General features: G+C 38.7%; 1 protein-coding gene across 2 annotated transcripts in view; it reads left to right on the forward strand.

The window, feature by feature from the left end:
• TAFA2 (TAFA chemokine like family member 2) overlaps positions 1-20857 on the forward strand; it is a 531569-nt gene that overhangs the window by 180516 nt on the left and 330196 nt on the right. The window lies entirely within an intron of this gene.

Raw genomic sequence — 20857 nt, forward strand, 5'->3', positions numbered from 1 at the left:
TAAGCTTTATAACTCTGAATCCAAAAATAAATATTAAATAATAAAGGAATGCTATGTCATTTGCTTTTCTGGATACTTAGATTTTAAGCAGTATTGGAATCTTCTTTTAGAACTTAAAGATGCATGAAAAACTACCTTAAAATGAATTAGGTTAGCATTTGAAAAAAACCTTTTAGGTCCTGTGAGAAATCTTTATTAAACCATAAAGCTTTGTTTAATCTTCAGTGTGGTAAGAAAACATGATGTTATTAAAATGCTTAAATTTTACATTGTAATGTGCCATATGGTTTGTGTCCTAAGTTGATTTTCCTCTCTTTATCAAGGAGAAGAATAAGTAAGTATACACATGATTCTGATTGTGACCTCCAAATTCTACCTCAAGATTTCCTAACCACATAGCCAGTTAAAGTTGTCCACCTGACCAGAAAGTCCATTTTATTAATACACATTGGTAGAAAATATATTTCTTTTTGGCAGCAATAAATTCTAGGTACTTCTATGTGAATTTTCTTTAGCTGCTCTGTGCAGAAAGTTCTCTTGGAGAGGAGAAATATCTTTTAATTATTACTGTGAAGTTAAGAAGAGAGAGTTTCATTAATCTACTTTTAGTACCTATCTCATTGTAATAATTACTGGAAAATAATTAAGGCGAGAACTGGATAGCCACATGCAAAAGAAAGAAAGTGGACAACTATCTTACCTCATATACAGAAATTAACTCAAAATGGAATAAGGGTTTAAACTTAAGACCTGAAACCATAAATCTCCTAGAAGAAAATATAGATGGTAAGCTCCTTGATGTGCCTTAGGAATAATTTTTGACTCTCACACCCAAAGTAAAAGCAACAAAAGCAAAAATAATCAAGCAGGACTGTATCAAGCTAAAAGACCTCTGCACAGCAAAGGAAATCATCATTTCTTCATCAAAAGAAAATAAAAACACAGTCTATTGAGTGGGAGAAAATGTTTGTAAATCATGTACCCCATAAACAGTTAATATCAAATATATATAAAGAACTCATACAATTCAATGACAAGAAACAACCTAATTAAAAAAATGAGCAGAATATCCTCAAATAAACAACATACACTACAATCTAAAGAAATCAGGAAAAGAACAAACAAAACCCGAAGTCAGCAGAAGGAAGGGAATAATTATCAGTGGGGAAATAATTACAATGGAGACCCTCGCCCCAAAATAATAGGAAAGATTAATGAAACCAACAGTAATAGTACTTTTGGGTGTTAATTCAAGGAAAACAAAATCACTAATTGGAAAAGACACATGAACCCCTTTGTCCATTGCAGCACTGTTTACAACAGCCAAAATATTGGAAGCGATGTAAAGATCCATTGATGGATGAATGGATAAAGAAATGTGGTATATATATGAAATGGGATATTATTCAGCCATGACAACTTGGATGGACCTCAAGGGCATTATGCTAAGTGAAATAAGTAAGACAGAGGAAGACAAATGTTGTTTGATGTCTCTTATACATAGAATCTTAAATAGACAAGCAAAACAATGAAGCTAATGGATTCAGAGTGGTGGTTGACAGAGGCAGGGGGTGGGAGATGGGAGAAATGGGTGAAGGGAAGTCAGAAGGAAAATAAATATAGTTCTGTTTTCAGTACTTGACTAATTTCAGTAATTATTTCACAGAGTTCAGCAGTCCCAATGGAGGTCTGTTACCATGTAGTGGAAAGAACATGAACTTTAGAGGCAACAGATGAGTTTGATTGCTTTTTTTTTTTTTTAAAACCAGTTACTGGCTCTCTGATTCTGGACAGTTTGCCTAACATTTCTATATTTCTGCTGTGAAAGGTGAGTAACATCTCCCTCAGAAGATAATTGTAGTAAATAAAGAAACAGTTAACATAATGCTGGCACATTTTGTGATTTCACTTAAAGTTCAGTTTTTTTCTCAACTCTTATTAAGCAGTGGAGGCTATGTCTACCTCATCAGATTGTTTTAAGAATCAGTGATAAAAATGTTTTGAATAGTAAGGTCCTATAGACTTATAGGAATTTGTTATAGTTCTTTTCTGCTAACAACCGATGTCTCAAAAAGGTTTTGAGATTTTCTCATCACATGACCACTTGCTCACTTGACCGGAAAGGTCATTTTAAAGGGTATGACAAAACCCACTGAAATGTTGTGAAGTAATTAGCCTCCAACTAATAAAAAAAAAAATAATAAAAAAAAATAAAAATAAAATAAAAGGTAAAAAAAAATAAAGGGAAGGCAAGTGTTTAGGTAATTTCTATGAAATTCTTACATGTTTCTCTTTAATCCAGATTCAATTTGACCTCTTTCCCCTTTGGTCCTATGATACAGCACTTTTCTCTATCCAACAATGACCTCTTAGCCTCCTTTGCTAACACTTCCTCCTGGTCCTGTATATGTTGGTTTATATGAGTTTTCTAGGGCTGCTGTGGCTTAGAAAATGTGTGGCTTAGGGCTTAGGGCTGTGGCTTAGGGCTTCCCCGGTGGCTCAGTGGTAAAGAATCCGCCTGCAATGCAGGAAACACAGGAGACACAGGTTTGATCCCTGGGTCAGGAAGATCCCCTGGAGAAGGGAATGGCAACTCACTCCAGCATTCTTGCCTGGGGAAGCCAACAGACCGAGGAGCTCGGTGGGCTGCAGTCCTTGGGGCCGAAAATAGTTGGACAAAACTGAGCAACTGAGCAAAGGGCTGCTGTGAGAAAGTACCAAAACCTGCATGTCTTAAAGCAGTAACAATTTCTTGTTTCATAATTCTAGTCTCTAGAAATCTGAAATCAGAATGCATGCACAGCTGTGGTCTCTCTGCAGGCTCTATGGGAGAATCCTTCCTTCCCTTTTCTAGCTTCCATACGCCTTGGTGTTCCTTTATGGTTACATGGCCATCTTCTCCCTGTCTGTCTGTATGTTCGGATTCCTGTTTTTTATAAGAATACCATTCATATTGGATGAGGGCTCATCCTAATGATTTTACTTTACCTTGATCCCCTTTGTAAAGACTCTGATTCCAAATAAAATCACATTCTGATTTGCTAGGGGATGGTTCTAGGACTGCAATATATCTCTTTTGGCAGGGGTAGCTCAGTTCAATCCATAACAGTTGATGTTCCCGTTCTGACCACAGCCTCTTTTGGATCCTCTCTTGCTTTGTAAATCATTCCATCTCCCTATGAGTTTAATGACAGCTGTTGTGTAATGGAATGAATGTGGTCTTCGGAGTCAGACTGTCTTATGGTGGAGCCTAATTCACTTTCTAGTGAGTTAAGCAATCTAAACATTGTACCTTCAGGGGCCTGCTGAGTGGTCTTCTCCTATTCAGGGTCCTTCCTAGCAAATGCCTAGAATGATATTAATATAATATTGGCCAGATCCCCCAGTGGGTTTGCCTTCAGAAATCTTAGTTTACCAAGTTAATGTGTGCATCCAGAAACAATCTTGTAGTATAAAAGGCTCAGACAAAAATCGCTTGGAAGAATGTCAAAGTGTGGTCCACAGACCAATAGTATCACCTGGGAGATTTGGGGAAATGCCAATATTTGGACCCTACCTCAACCTATTGAGTCAGAATCTCTAGGGATGGGTTTGGGCATCAGTGGTTCTTATGCATTTTACTGGTTAGGAAGTACTGAATTCAACTGGGTATGGATAGGACATGGTGGACATCAGCCACAGTGGTTGCAGTGGGGTTTATTTTGGACTGCACTGGCGCTTGTAAAGAACCTGCCTGCCAGTGCAGAAGACTTAAGAGACGCGAGATGCACAGTTTGATCCCTGGGTCAGGAAGATCCCCTGGAGAAAGAAATGGCAACCCACACCAGTGTTCTTGCCTAGAGTATCCCATCGGCAGAGGAGCCTGGCAGGCTACAGTCTGTAGGGTCACAAAGAGTTGGACACAGCTGAAGCAACTTAGCAGAGACACTGGTATACATGCATCTCAGGATTTTCTAGGCAACAGGTGGTGATGCCACCCTCCCTTTAAGGCCCCCTTTCTGGAGTTCTTAGCAGCAATCCTAGGCATACTGATGGTAAATATGGTATTGATACTGAGGCAGTGTAACTTTAATTTTATCTGAGTTACTTTAAAAAGTCTTATACTAAGCTCCATTTGGCAACAGATCTCTCTTGACACTGCTTAACGCCCTGCTCTCAACCATCAAATTTCTGCTTTACAACTGCTTGTCCAGAGTAAAAATCCAGTGAATGGCATTTCTCTTTTTTTATTTTTTTTGAAGAAATATGTTATGCATATCGGCCTCTTATTATCCTCTCCAGGGGGACCTGTGTAACATAAATTATAGTGATTTATTAGGAACGGAGAACCTATTAGAGTGTCCTTACTCAGCGGTTTTCATGGAGTGCTCTGTAAGTAGAAGAATATTTGTCATTGTTGGATGGGTTCAGAATAAATAAAATAGAGAACTAGTATACGGTGCATAGAGTTTGACACATCAGATGAATTTGTATATCATCACAATCCAGTGTACCCGTGGCATTTTGTACATGCATATTAGGAATTCTGATTCTGCATTTCCAATTCTGCATTTTCTCTGCATTTGAGCTACTGATGTCTCAAATTGAATGTGGGATCTAGAATATCCTTGTGGGCCACTTGTGGCAAGGACAGAAACTATTATACTGTTTTAGAAAAGATGCAGGCGTCTTCTGAGGCAGATAGTGCAAAACAGTAATGCAATGAAGAGCAGTCAGGTTGGTGAGTGGGCATATGGGAGATGACTGGGTGAGGAATTTGGGAGTAATCTAATTTCTTCCTGGGAACTTGATGACTATCATGTACAAATGGCTTATTTTAATTTCCTATAATAATTGAGACTTAAAATACACTCATGGTGGAAAAGATAGGTAAAAGGAACATGGATTTCCTTCCTGGGAACCTGATATATTGTACTTTCTTGAACAGCACCTCTAAGTGATAAAATGAAATGCGGATCCTGGCATTCCATTTTTTTCCTCTTCCTTTAGGTATGTCTAGAAGTTTTTCTTATATACAAATGAAATAATAAAACTGATTCGAGTTGATATCCATGTATGTAGATAAGTACTTATTTTTCTAAAATTTGTTGAGCATATGCTATATGGCTAATATGGGGTACAAAGGTGTTTATAGTATTTTGTTTCCTCCAGAGAGATTTCAGTCTAGTAGAAAAAACTGTTAAATTATCAGGTATGAAAATTTATGTTGTCAATTATCTTTTATCTTGACCAATTATAAATTGTTTCAGCAATAATTATTAATTATTGCTCTATTCTATAAAGTATAGGAGTGACTCTCAGATTTTGGTGCACATCAGAATTTGGTATGCGGGATCTCTTGTGGATTTTTAAAAAAGTACAAGTGTGGTCAGCTTCTATCTCTGGTTAATCTTATTCTATAAGTCTGTAGTGGGACCTGGGCATACATATTTGTAAAAGGCAGTGCAGACAATTCCTATGCTAGCCAGAGCTCTTGAACCCCTGCTACAAGTGCTTAGAAGCAGATATACATTATTTACTTAGGCATGAATGGTTTCAAAGTCATATGGTTTTTTTTTAGCTATAGCATGCAAACTCTTAGTTGAGGCATGTGGGATCTAAATCCCTGCCCAGGGATCAAACCCAGGCCCCCTGCATTGGGAGCACAGTCTTAGCCACTGGACCACCTGGGAAGTCCGGTAGCATTGACATACACACTACCACGTGTGAAATAAATAGTGGGAACTGGCTCTGAAGCAGAGGGAGCTCAACTTGATCCTCTGTGGTGGCATAGACAGGTGGGTTGGGGGAGGGCGGGAAGCTCAAGAGGGAGGGGATATGAGTGTGTGTGTATATATATAGTTATTTCACTCTGTCGTATAGCAGAAACTAATGTGATATTGTAAAGCAATTACACTCCAATTCAAAAAAATGGTGGGGGTGAGAGAGACTTCAAGAGGGAGGGAACATACGTATACTTATGGCTGATTCACGTTATTGTATGGCAAAACCCAGTACAACCCTCTAAAGCAATTATCTTCCAATTAAAAGTACATTTTAAAAAGTGAAGAACAAGAATCATGTCGTTTTGCAAAAGTCAGGAATTTGTCTGGAACTTTGAGCCAGTATTCCAGTGAGAGCAGTCCAATGACAGCATTGGCCGTTGGAGACTTCAGCTGGCTCTTAGGTCAAAGGGATTCCATTGGCAGTGTTTATCCATCCCAGCTGGATGCTTAAGGACACTGGTTCTTGCTTCTTGGTTGCTGGTTTGAATGAAACTCATCCTGCACAGATGGGCCATGGTTTGTGAGCACAGATGGAGAAGGAACAATTAAGTTCAGCAGCACAGCCCACACATGGGAAGGAGCAAGAGAGAAAAAGAGACAAAGTCTGAAGGTGGAGGTGCTAAACGGAATTAACTCTCACCTGGTCAGTGTTACCACAGAAGGCATTTGCTTATGGTTCTTAATGAGGGTGTACATGGCAAGTCTTTTAGAAGCTCATCCAGATTTACTTTATTTATTGCCTCTAAATGACATGACAAATACCCTCCAAGCACTCAGTATATAAAAATCACTAACAATGCAGCAGGACTGAAGTAAAAAGAAGCCTCAGTGACAAATTACATGGTTTTCTTAAAGCAGAAGGAATCGAGTTAATAAGGATGGAAACAGTTGACTGACATTCTGTTCTAAACAATAAAGGTCTCAAGTTAGTACATGAGACTTCTCTTTAAAAAAAAAAGAATTACTCCTTCTGGTGACACAATGTCTTCATTTTCAGTATTTGATATTTGCTCTGGCTTTGAAATTTGATTTTCTTAGTTTTGTGATGAAAGTATGAGAATATATTCATATATATATGTATATATATATATATATATATATGAGGATATACTCAAAGGAGCATAAAATATATGGACTATAGCCCACCAGGATCCTCTGTCCATTGAGTTCTCCAGGCAAGAATACTAGAGTGGGTCGCCATTCGCTTCTCCAGGAGATTTTTCTGATCCAGGGATTGAACCCCAGTGTCCTGCATTGCAGGTAGATTCTTTACCGCTTAGCTGCCAGGGAAGCCCATAATCATTGCTACATATTCTATATTTTATAGTCCTCATTTACAATTTATTTCCGATACTAAGTTTTAGCAAAGTCCCACTCCCCCAGCATTACTCCTAGGCTGTTTGGTGAACACAGATGCACAAAAGGCACCTGAAGTCTAAATGATCCAGATAAGTGAATGGACAATGAGGAAATATACAACCAGTGGTCCTGTGTCCTCTGCCAAGGAGGCAGCTTACCTCATTTAGAACATCTCAGGAGTGGCTGACCAACTGAGCCGCCTTCTCTTCTGTAGGTTTGGAGAGCTATTGTTTCTCTGACAGCTGTAGAACTTCACTCTTTAATTTCCTCTTGCCCTACCCAGATTGTTTGAAAAATCACCCATTTCCTTATAGTATTCAGTATTATGTCATTGCTTGAAGGATAACGGTCAGACTCAGTATTAACATCACCTACAAGGCCTTATGGTAATGGTTGTTAATTGGGGATGGTTTTGTCCCCAAGGGCACATATGGTAAAATCTGGAGACATTTTTGATTCTCCTAGGATGTGAGGATTAGGGGATAGTGCCATTGGCATCTACGATGTAGACACAAGAGATGCTGTTGAACATCTTGCAATGTGCAGGGCAGGTCCTCACAATAAAGAATTATTGACTCCAAATGTCAGGAGCACTACGATTAAGAAACCTTGGCCTGTGGTATCTGGCCACTGCCTGTTTCACCAGCCTCATCTCTGACTACCTTCTCTTGGCCTGTGCCCTCTAAGGCACACTGGTTTCCTTTCACTTCTCTGAATAACTTCTGACCCTTTCTATTTTTAGGTTTTGTATTTGCAACTCTCCATATTCAGATTTATCATTTGCAACTCTCCGTTTCTACTTCTTTCATTTGTCTTTCATAGTAGGAATTCACTCTGAATCCTTTAAAGCTCAGTTACCAGCACTCCTCAAGCACACATTCCATATCTCTCCCACTAGGTTAGGTGGCCTTATCTGGAAGATCCCCTGGAGAAAGAAATGGCTACCCACTCCAGTATTCTTGCCCGGGAAATCCCATGGACAGAGGAGCCTGGCGGGCTACAGTCTGTGGGGTCGCAAAAGAGTCGGACAACAGCAGCAAATGCTCTTAGAGCACCGTGTATTCCTGTGGCTTTGACCTTAATAACACCCTAAGTGTATTGTGTAATTGGTTGTTCACATCTTACCTTCTTCCTGAGGATATAATCTGCAGCAGGGAAGGGCCAATTCAGTTTTGGACCTCCTGGGACTCTCATAGGGCTTTACACTTGGTAGTCACTCAGTAAATATCTCTTGAATAAATGAATGATCAAACAAGTGATTTATAAAGTGGTTTATTGAGAGTTAGACCTATTGCTATTTTTGACACATTAGCTGGGAGTGACGTCTCTCCTCTAAATCTGTAGAGCATTTTAAAATGTAAACCATATCAGTTATCAATCATATACTGTCTTGTATAGTAATTATAGGCAAAGTAGGATATATTGGTTGTGGCTTTTTGTTTGCTTGTTTGAAAGGATTTCGTATCTTTATTGTTATAAAGTGTCCATAATAAATTTGTGAAGTCTATATGTTTATCAATTATGGGGATTTGAAGCATTCAGTTATGGAAAATATGGAAAACACAGATAAATCTAACTTTATAAAAGAAGGTTTTTTTCTTTTAAATTGGAGTATAGTATATGTATATCCCTTCTTCCTTAGATTTCCCTCCTAGTTAGATCATCTCGGAGCATTGAGTAGAGTTCCCTGTGCTTAGACAGTTGGTTCTCATTAGCTACCTATTTTATACATAGTAGTGTATATACACTAATCCCAATCTCCTAATCCATCCCACTATCCCTTCCCCCTTGCGGTCATGGCTTTTGGGGTATAGTTTTGTTACAAGTGCAAAATCACTTGCTTTTTCTTTTCTTTTTTTAATCGTCATTCCTTGCTGTCCTTATTCTCTCTCACTGCAAATATTTCTGACTGGCTTCCCTGGTGGCTCAGATGGTAAAGTGTCTGCCTACAATGAGGGAGACCCAGGTTCAATCCCTGGGTTGGGAAGATCTCCTGGAGAAGGAAATGGCAACCCACTCCAGTACTCTTGCCTGGAAAATCTCATGGACGGAGGAGCCTGTAAGCTACAGTCCCTGGGGTCGCAAAGAGTCGGACACGACTGACCGACTTCACTTTCACTCAATTTCTACTTTATCTTTGCATTGTTTGATTTTTTTAAAATTAATGACTATTAGTTTATATTCAGAAAGATGAGTAACATTTTAAAATTCTATTTTAATTGGACTGGACTTTAGGATTGTCTCATCCAATTCCCCAAAATATAACTTTATAGGAATTTAATAACAAGAATATAGCACAAAATATGGCTATGGGGAAATTGGTGAGAAATTTAATTGAAGATTAACTGTGTATTTTAGAGTTGAGAATAAGAGATCATATTATGATCCAAACATCCTGCTTGGCTCACTGTCTAATATATACTCAGTCAAATATAGTTAACATAATTAGGCAGCCTACATAAAGCAGAGGTGTTCATCCTCTAGATTTTTCAAATAGAAAACAGACTGAATATCCTTATTATATTGATTAATCTATTATTCTGGAAAAATTTGAATGGACATTACAGCTAAAGAGAATAATGAGAAAACTTGAATTACAGGCCATTATATATGAATAAATTTGTGGAGAATGAACTGACTCTGACCTTTCCTGTTGTAGGCAAGCCTAGTAAACATGTGAGTGTGTACATGTGATTTGTCTTTCAAGTTATGCCTAAACATCCTCCTGTCCCTTCTCAGGGTGTGGGGTTGGCAAAGGCAGTTGGGGTCCAAGAGAGGTGAAGACATCTACTGCTTCCATTGCTTTCTAATGAAGAAATGTGAGATCTGTTTTTAGCTGCCCTTGAGTCAAAACACATCAGATTGCTGCCCATAATGTCATGTACCTGTTACACACATTTGTGTGTTAACTGGATGTGATGATCTGTAAATACATGGACTTTAACTTACCCACCTTTGTTCCTAGCCTCTTTCCATCTCAGGCTATACAGTTGATTTTTCTTAAATGAATATATCAGATTTAATCATATGAAGTTGTTGATATTCAGCTATTATTTGACCTACGTAAATGACATTTTCATGTGATTCAGTTTAATATAAATGAGTGAATGGATGAACTTTGGATTTGTTTTCTCCATAGAGAAACAATGTTCTAAGTGATAGTGAAACAAATTTGAAATAGTATTGCTTGCTTAGGCACATAATAGTTCAAGTAGATTTTCATAGGCTAGCCAGGAAACCTAGCCATGTTTTAAACAATTGATTCTGTAGGAAAATGCATGTCCACTTCAAAATTCAACTTATATATGAACATTTGGTACACAACGTATTCATAAATTGGTGACATAAATCATTACACCTGTAAGAAAGTTCTTCATATTTTGGCAAGATCATTGACAGAAATTTCTCTGCTAGTTTTTTGGTTTAGGACCAATGATTAGGAATAGGTAGAGAATTTATGTGATAAACTCAGTGTTATTGGCATCTTTTTTTTTTTTTTTTGGTATTTATCTGAGGAATACAAAAACACAAATTTGACAGATACATACACCTCTGTGTTCATTGCAGCATTTTTCCCAATTCACAAGATACAGAAAGAACCTAAGTGCCGATCGGATGAATGGATAATGAAGATGTGAGATATATATGTATACACACACACACACACACACACACACACACACAATGGGCCTTTTCTTGAGGCATTAACTCGTTAACGGAAACCCTGGTCACAAGAGAACTAGATCTTTGAAATCTAAAGAAATGTAGCAAAAATGTGCAGAACTAATAAAAGCAAAGCTCTTTCCTAGATGCTAATACATTCTGTATCAGTGATCTGCAGTGAGTGAGATCATTTTTAGTCATTATCTATTTCCTGATCTTAGGGTTTGGAGAATACCTTTGCTCATGGATGTTAAGATCTCCAAACACACAGGGAATATATGCAGTTTCCTGAGAAACCTCATGATGAGAGTAGGCATATGGTGGTTTCACCAGGAAACACAGGAAGGGTGATATTTCTGCCAAAGGGTGATGTAACTCACCGTGGAAAAGCAAGGGTAATTACTTAGCTCACTCCTCTCCACGTAGAATTGAACTAACTTTCCAGGTGCCAGTGTGACATGGCTGAAGGAGTGAGGTAGCCATCCATGCATGTGTTTCCTTGCAGGGACGATCCTTAGTTGGGGCAGAGGAAGAGCCGGAGGTTTGGATCATGGGTTTTTATTTACTCTTTAAATCCCTTGATGATATAACAGCAGCAGCAACAACAATGGTAAAAAGTCGTGAAGAATGGGGATCATTGCTAAGGAGGAGAATATTCTTAGGTGAGAATGCTGCTTCCTTTTCTGACTTTATTTTTTAGATAAAAAGAGGAACATGGGAACTTCAACATACTTTTCCATTTTCTGATTAATATTGAGCAGGAGAAACTAAAACAACACTCTTGATGCTCATAAATATAAGTAGCTGTAAGCAGGTTTGTTATTTTTTTCTTATTAGAAGAGACCTGGAGATTTTTCTTTAATGCATCAAGAAGTCTTATATGATGATTTTCTTGAAGGAAAAGCAAGCAAAACCCATTATTACTATGGGACTTAATTAAAAATAAGATGATAAATGATATGATTGCCAATCCTTATCATGCCAGGGGTTCTTAAGGCTGTAAACACTTCATGTGAAACTAGAAGTAAAACTAAAATTATTATTATTACAGGTACAATTATAAGCATAATGCTTTGTATCCCTATAACCCTTTTACATACTTGTGTTTTCAAAACAATTCTCAGAACAATTGTCACAGATATTGGCAAAGTTTGATTCAGTCTGAATGTGCATGTTCTATTAACGTCAATGGTTATTACTGGATCCATCAGAAAAATTTGGGGTTGAATTAAATTGAGAGGAGTCATATTGTTGAATGAAGTCCTATCTGTTCCATTTCTCTGGTGTGTTTTCCCTCATCATAGCTATCTCCTTCTGCTTTGTATGTTCAGCGTTATTCTTTGTGTTAAAATTAGCAGCAGAAGTATTCGTAATTCATCACTTACCACTGATCTCTTGGACTAACACTTGCTTTGCATTTCCAGGTTGGTATTATGCCATCAATAACTGCTTTTTAAGTATACTTGCCAGCCAGCTTTTAAATGTTATTTACATTACAGACCATATTTCCCCAGTTTGATCATTGAAAGCAAGCAGGGCCTAATTAGAATCTTTGCTGTGTTACAAATAATTTACTGTTTGTTTCTTCACAATATTCCTTATAGTATATCAGCTATATATTTCTTATCAGATAAGAAATTAAATTGGTCTGGAAAATTCATCCTGAAAATATTAGAGCATACTCGAAACTAAATAAGATTGGTAGTACAGTAGGTCACCATAAATATTTGAATTATGCTCCACATGCTACGAAATATAGGTGATCAGATGGAGAAGGCAATGGCTCCCCACTCCAGTCCTCTTGCCTTGAAAATCCCATGGATGGAGGAGCCTGGTAGGCTGCAGTCCATGGGGTCGCTACGTTGAACACGGCTGAGTGACTTCACTTTGATTTTTCACTTTCATGCACTGGAGGAGGAAATGGCAACCCACTCCAGTGTTCTTGCCTGGAGAATCCCAGGGACGGAGGAGCCTGGTGGGCTGCCGCCTATGGGGTTGGACAGAGTCGGACACGACTGAAGTGACTTAGCAGCAGCAGCAGAAGCATAGGTGATCAGAAGTGACACCATTTTGGAACATGGAGACCATTTGTGCTTTTATTGCAAGAGAGTTTTATAGCCTAGATGACTATTAAATTTGTGTTCTTCAAGTTCTCAAGATAAATATGCACAGCAATGTGTATTCTTTATAATGTTCTGTGGATTCCTCAGCAGTGTCTCGGTAGTTTAAAAGTTCTTGGCTTTTGCACCGGACCCACCTCTTGATCTTCTCGTGTATTGACTGGGACACACCTTGTCTTTTTACTCATGTCAGTCAGTCCCAATAAGAACTTTCAGTCTTCCAGGTCATACCCCACTATGTCCCATACCGAATTATTTCAGCTTCTGTACACTGGCTGTCCTGTCCCTTATAACACTCCTCCCTGACCCCTGAAACCTCTTCCTGGTGCTTTCTGGAGCCCATGGACTGTTAGAAAAAGCTGTGATAGTTTTAAGACTTTTCTCTGTATATTCCTCTTACTCTCTTTATCTGACATCTAGCTTTCTCTGAGGTTGCTGTTTTCATGGCCAGCCTGGCAAGAAGTGGCTATTTTCCTCCTGTACCTCTGCTTTATGCCCACAGGCCTGCTGATGGGATCCAGGTCTTCCTTGTTCCTCACTGCTGTTTTCAGCCCATGCTCTGGCCTCCTCCTAAATTCCTTTAAACTGCTCTTACTCATTTCTTTGGCCTCCAACTCCCTTGGGTCTTCTCTCTTTGTTTCTCCAAAGTTTCCCTCATGGCTGTATCTCTCCATTTTAATTTTTGGTCATTGAAATGTACACTTAGGCGATCCTTACCATACCCTTGTCTCTGAGTTTCTAGGAGTCTCCATCTCCATAATCTTCTAACCCCAACCAGCTACCTCCTCACTCTGCCACCTTCTGTGGGTTTCTAAGAATTTTCGTGTATTTTTATCTTATCTGAGCTTTTCCTCCTGCACAGTGAAATGATGAAAATTAATGAGTGGTGGGAATGAGCATTGTGATTTCCTCCTGTGGGATAAATTGTGTATTTTTATGTTGCTAGAATATACATGGGCGACACCATGGAAGAATTGTTGTGATGACTATTTAATATGAAGGAGTCAGAAGAGATCTCAGTGGGAAATAAAACTACTTTAAAAGCAGTGCCCTATGTTAATTCTGTGTTCATTTTTTCCATATACTGGTGTGATGCTATTGCTATGTTCATCCTGATTCTCCAGAAACTTCTCTAGAGCCCTGCATGGTGTGTGTGTGTATGTGTGAATGAGAGAGAGAGAGTGAGAATGAGAGAGAAAAAGAGAGAGAGGAAGGAGAAATTCCTCCCCTATGTAATTTCATCTATGCAGCCATGATCATGAGAGCTAGAGTCAACCTTCCTCATCTGGGTTTATTGTTCTGGCCGTTTTAGAGAGACTCTGACCTCTGTTTTAACTAGTGAAGTGATATAGAAATATACAGTGATTGCACTTTCTCTTGCCTTAATAGTCCACATTTTTTTTTTTTTTTTTTTTTTTGTGGATGGGTAAAGGGGAAGACCTGTTTGCCTTGTCAGTGGAGGATATCCTGCCATATTGTCTGATAGGCACTCTCTCATGTGAATTTAAGTTTTTCAGGCATGGGACATAGAAACTATCATGCAGAGTTTATTGGAGTTGGTAACTTTGCAAGCAGAAGACATGCTGGTTTTTACCTGTATGAACTTAGATGAGTCACATCTCTGAATTACTCAGAGATATCATTTTGTTATCTATAAAATGACTATGATAATACCCCCCTCACAAGTGTAATATTAGTGTTGAAAAGGAACATACAGGGCAACCTGTCCAGCATGTCAAGCCACAATTTGATGGCTTTCTTCTTTTCTGTCATCTCAATCGACCCCAACAGTGCTGCTGCTGGCAGTCTCCCTTATAGATTATGTATCCCAGCTCAGTGGTTCGGAAGAGCTGGCCTGTTTTCACTTGGGATAAAAATATAAAAGTCGTTTAAAACCAATTATTTGAGTTAAAATGTTACCTAATTTTTAATTAAAAATTAAATACATCGACAACATTTTCCATTTTCACTATTTACCGTATTGTTGATTTAAAATGGGCTTCCCTGGCGGCTCAGAGGGTAAAGCGTCTGCCTGCAATGTGGGAGACCTGAGTTTGATCCCTGGGTTGGGAAGATCCCCTGGAGAAGGAAATGGCAACCCACTTCAGTATTCTTGTCTGGAGAATCCCATGGACAGAGGAGCCTGGGGGGCTACAGTCCATGGGGTCGCAAAAAGTCGGACATGACTGAGCGACTTCACTTTCACTTAAAATATCCATCTTTATAAATTTTCTAATGTGTATCTACTAATTGCACATTAAATACACATGTAGCCCATGTATTAAGAGTGGAAATAATTGTGGTTTTTGTGACATGTTATTGTTATCACAGTACAGATAATAAATGCCAGAGATCCCTCTTAGATATGTATTCGATGTGAAGGAGGGGTTGACGGAAGCAAACAAGCACTGAATAGTTTGGTCTACAGTTTGTCCTCTGGGGTGGTTGTACTGGCTGTTATGACAGATGTCCCTTTTGCTGCTTAATAAACAAAGCTGATTTTGCTCACATTTGTTCTTGGCTCCTGGTGTCAACTTTGCAACTGCTGGCTGTCAGGGGCTTTGAGAACCTTCTGTTATGATTAAAGCAATAGTTTAGGAGAAACTTAGGAAAACTAACTGAGTTTACACAATCTGTTTGAACTTCGTTGTAATCTGAGATGGATTCTAGGTACTCATGTGACACTTTTCTTTTGTGCGGTGTTGACGTGTTTGACCACTGGGGCTTCTATCGTTGGCCACGTTGTGAGTACTGAGTTGCTGGCAGCTGAGAATTATTTCGTAAATGTCTTTGCTTTGAGCCTTAGGTAGAAGTGGTCTTTTTCTAAGACCTACTGATTTCTTACCCTGCAGACAAAGAGGTAAGGTTCAGAAGTTAAAGATGGGGAGACTCACTGTGGAGGGGTGAATGAACATCAGTTTTCCTTTCCCTTCCTGGTCCAGCTCTAGGTAGACAGACTAGGTCCTCAAGCTCAGACTTATCACAGAAAATGAGTATGAACATGAGCTTTGTATACATTCCTTGAGAACTTGATGTGGCACTAGAGTAGTAGAAAAACATTTGGGGAATTTTCTCTCTTAGGAAAATAAGAACACATCCATGACATGGCTTCCTGGGATTTGAGCCCAATCAGTTTGATAACAGAGCCTGCCTTTATAGCTCTGATGAGTCAGGAAGTAAACATCTAGACTGAAGGGTCAGAATCCTTTCACATAGAAAAAAGGATGGCTGATTTGGATAACATGGAGACAGGAGATTTTTAGCCACTGCACCTCAGAACTCCTGGGCTCTTTTCTTAGTTCTCTGGATGAGCCTGGAGATGGTAAAGCGTTAGAACATGATGGTGGAGCCCGTGAGTGGTACAGACACCTGGATTAGAATCTCTGCCTGATCGTTTTTTACCTTTGACAAATGGGTAGATTAATTAAATCCTGTGTTCTTCAATTTCTTTATCTCTAAAATGGGAATAACTGCATAGAAGATCTAGATTACAAAGACAGAGTTCAAACTGGGACTGGCATGTGGCAAAGTGCCTCATATGAAGATCTTTTATTTTTTTTCTTTCCTGGAGCAGGAGTAAAATTTACTCTTTATAAAGTAGGGTAATGTTGATGTACTATGCAAGGAAAAAAAATCACTAGATTGTTTTGGGATTCTTATATGAAAATGCTACACACATATAAGTATTATCAATCATAACACTAGCAAAGAGAAACTATGAACCTTTTCTTGCTTTGCTTGTTACAATGAATTTCATTTTCTTAAAAATTTAAAATTTATGTAACTTCTCGTCTCGTAAGAATAATTTTCTCTAGTAACATTTTTTCATCCTTACTCTATTGTCTCATGAACAACATTCTAGCTTATTAATTTATTTGATTGTAAATATTATCCTCTTAGTCCCTACCTTATGTCTAGGGCCATGTGCAAAGACTGCATATGGCTTGTTGATTCTTTGTCTTGCAATAACATAAAACACAATCAAAATAGTAACTCACAAGTAACTTTCTTGGTCCAGCCTAGAAAATTTTCATTTACATATTTTAAGTTAGCCTTTTAGTTCAATGATTTCATCTAATTTCATAGTTATAAATATGTGGCAGATGTCATTTAGCTAAATTTAAAAATCAGGAATAATTATTATAGAAATATTGCTTTTATATATGTCATTCTGTGAACCATGGGAGAGCTATTATGCAAAACAGAAGAATATTCTGTGGAAAAATGTAAGTCTTTGAGCTATTGGTTTTTAAAGGAAAGACCCTAAAATTATTATGAAATCGGATAAGTTAGGACTATAATTTCAAGCTGTGTCCTGATTTATCTCATGCTGTTTGATATTGCTACATATGTGATGCCAGCATGATCAAGCATTTAAATGCAAATTTATAATTGTAAGCGCTCTCCTTTGTTGAAGGCCTTTTGTTTAAGCTTGGAATCCCCAAAAGATTTACCACAATTTTGATTTCTTCCTGAAATGGAAACCTTTGATAAAAATAGGAGATACAGAGAATAAGCCAAACAATAGCATTGATCAGCAGATTCAAAACAGGCCATTGCCCAGGCTCTGCAGACCAAAGCAAAGTTGGACAGAGTGACCCCTGTCTGCCAGCTGATAGAGGAATCAGAGCTGTTTGTGAGAAAAAAGACAGAATATGCGGCACGAAAGGTCAGGTTGAGCTGGAGCTGAAAAGAGAAAAGCAGATTAGCAAGCAGATCAACCTGTCATAGTGACAAGGGATGTTTCCAGGCTTTGCCAAGAGGCTGGAACTTACCATTAGCCAGAAGGAAGCAAATCCATCATGGGTTCACCTCAGTGTAAATTGTGGGGAGACCTTGCAGAGAGGGGATCATGTGCTCCCCTCTCTTCTTTGTGTGACTTCTTACACTGGCTACATCCATCTGCTCAGGTCAGCCTTCCTGACACAAGTGAGCAATGGAAATCACACAAGTGGAACACCTAACCAACCTTTCCATTTCACCAGTGATTTGTCAGAGGGCTAGAGAAAGGCAGTTGACTCATTCTGATTAATCTTTTTCATGGTTAGTGTTTATCTAAAAAGCATGATCTGAATGCCCCTTCTAATTATTGTGTTATTAGTTTTTTAAAATCCCTTAAGATATAAAATATTAGTGGTCCTCATTGATTTGGTTCCCAAAAGTGCTGAAATAAATGAAACAAGGTTGATTGTTTGCCATGTTAATATATGTTAAGTTATTTTAGAGTCTAGACTATTTACTCATCTTGGCTTTCTGTACAGTGCATGTAGCAGGTGCTCAATATTTTTTATTAGAGTTTTTCTCTAGGTAGACTCTCTAGTTTACATTGCAGTTAAGATGGAACAACCAAAATTTAAAAATCAGAACTAGAAAATAAAATTTGGATTTGGTTACAAGTTTTCTCATAAAACATGTTTTTCTTTATAGGCACACTCATTTAATTATGTATTACTTTATTGCACTTCACAGATATTGTATCTTGTACAAACTGAAGTTTTGTAGCAACGCTTCATTGAGCAAGTCTCTTGGTGCTATTTTTTAAATAGCATCTTCTCATTCTGTGTCACATTTTGATAATTCTCACAATATTTCAAGTTTTTCATTATTATTATATTTGTTGTAGTGATGTGGTCAGTGATCTTTAATGTTAATTGTTTTCGGGTGCCTAAACCTTACCCATATAAAAGCACAAACTTAATGGATAAATGTGTGTGTCCTGACTGTTCTACCGACCAACTCTTTCCCCGTCTCTCTCACTCTCCTTGGGTCTCCCTATTCCCTGGGACACAACAGTATTGAAATAAGGTCAATTTATAACCCTACAGTGGTTCAAGTGAAACAAAGAGGCTTATGTTTCTCAGTTTAAATCAAAAGCTAGAAATGATTAAGCTTAGTGAGGAAGGCATGTCGAAAGTTGAGATAGACTGGAAGCTAGACATCTTATGCCAGGTAGCCAAGTTGTGAATATAGAGAAACATTTCTGGAAGAAAATTAAAATTGACACTTCAGTGAACACACAAATGATTTAAAAAAAAAAAGTGAAACAGCCTTATTGTTGATATGGAGAAAGTTGTAGTCTAGACAGAAGGTCTAGACAGAAGATCAGACTGACCGCAAAATTCCCTTAAGCCAAAGCCTAATCCAGAGCAAGGCCCTAACTCTCTTTAGTGATTTGAAGCTGAGAGAGGCGAGGAAGTTACAAAGAAAAGTTTGACCCTAGCATAGGCTCACTCATGCGGTTGAAGGAAAGAAGCCATTTTCATAACATAAAACTGCAAGGTGAAGCAGCAAGTTATCCAGGAGATCTAGCCAGGGTTATGGATGCTCATGGCTACACCAAACAACAGATTTTCATTGTAGACAATAGAGCCTTCTATTGGAGGAAGAGGCTGTGGAGGACTTTCATAGCTAGAGAGGAGAAGTCAGTGGCTCTGGCTTCAGAACTCAAAGCATAGGCTGACTCTCTTGTTAAGGACTAATGCAGCTGGTGGCTTGAAGCTGAAACTAGTGACCATTTACCATTCTGAAAATCCTAGGGCCCTTTAAGGCTTATGCTAAATCTTTTCTGCCTGGGCTCTAGAAATTGAATAACAAAGCATGGATGACAACACATCTGATTACAACATGTTTTACTCAGATTTTTAAGCCTACTGTTGAGACTTGAAGTGAAGTGTTGGCTGCTCAGTAGTGTCAAATTCTTTGTGACCTCATGGACTATAGCCCGCCAGGCTCCTCAGTCCATGAAATTCTCCAGGCAAGAATACTGGAGTGGGTTGCCATTCCTTTCTCCTGGGGATCTTCCCGACCCAGGGATCAAACCTGGGTCTCCTGCATTGCAGGTAGATACTTTACCATCTCAGCCACCAGGGAAGCACTGTTGAGACTTACTGCCACAAAAAATTTCTTTCAAAGTAGTATTGCTCATTGATAATGCACTTGGTCACCCAAGAGTTCTGATGCAGATGATCAGTTCCGTTCAATTCAGTCACTTAGTCGTGTCTGACGCCTTGTGACCCCATGGACTGCAGTACGCCAGGCTTCCCTGTCCATCACCGACTCCCGGAGCTTACTCAAACTCATGTTCATTGAGGCAGTGATGCTGTCCAACCAGCTCACCCTCTGTCATCCTCTTGTCCTCCCGCCTTCAGTCTTTCCCAACATCAGGGTCTTTTCAAATGAGTCAGCTCTTCACATCAGGTGGCCAGAGTATTGGAGTTTCAGCCTCAGCATCAGTCCTTCCAATGAATATTCAGGACCGATTTCCTTTAGGATGGACTGGTTGGATCTCCTTGCAGTCCATGGGACTGTCAAGAGTCTTTTCCAACACCATAGTTCAAAAGCATCAATTCTTTGGTGCTCAGCTTTCTTTATAGTCCAAATCTCACTTCCATACATGACTATGATATATGAAATTACTGTTGTTTTCATGATTACTAATGCAACATCTGTTTTGCAGTTCATAGATCAAGGGGTAGTTTCCACTTTCAAATCTTATGTTTTAAGAAATACATTTCATGAGGCTACTGATATAGATAATGACTCCTGGTGGATCTGGGCAAAGTAGAGTTGACCCTTGAATAATATAATTTGAACTTCGTGGGTCTTCTTCTATGCAGATTGTTTTCAATAGTGAATACTGAAGTACTACATGATTTATGGTTGGTTGAAACTGTGGATGCTGAAGGCCAACTGTAAGTTACTTGCAGTTTTGAACTGTATTCAGGGTTGGCATCCTGAACCCCCTCATTGTTCAAGGGTCAACTGTAAATTGAAAACCTTCTGGAAAGGAGTCACCATTCTAGATGCTGTTAAGGACATTTGTTATTCATGGGAAGAAGTCAAAATATCAACAGTAACAGGAGTTTGGAAGCAGCTGATTCCAGCTATCTTGGATGACTTTGAGAGCTTCCACACTTAAGTGGACCAGGAAGCATCTGCAGATGTGGTGGA

The sequence above is a fragment of the Dama dama genome, chromosome 3 (assembly GCF_033118175.1).
Source record: "Dama dama isolate Ldn47 chromosome 3, ASM3311817v1, whole genome shotgun sequence".
NCBI classification, from domain to species: domain Eukaryota; kingdom Metazoa; phylum Chordata; class Mammalia; order Artiodactyla; family Cervidae; genus Dama; species Dama dama.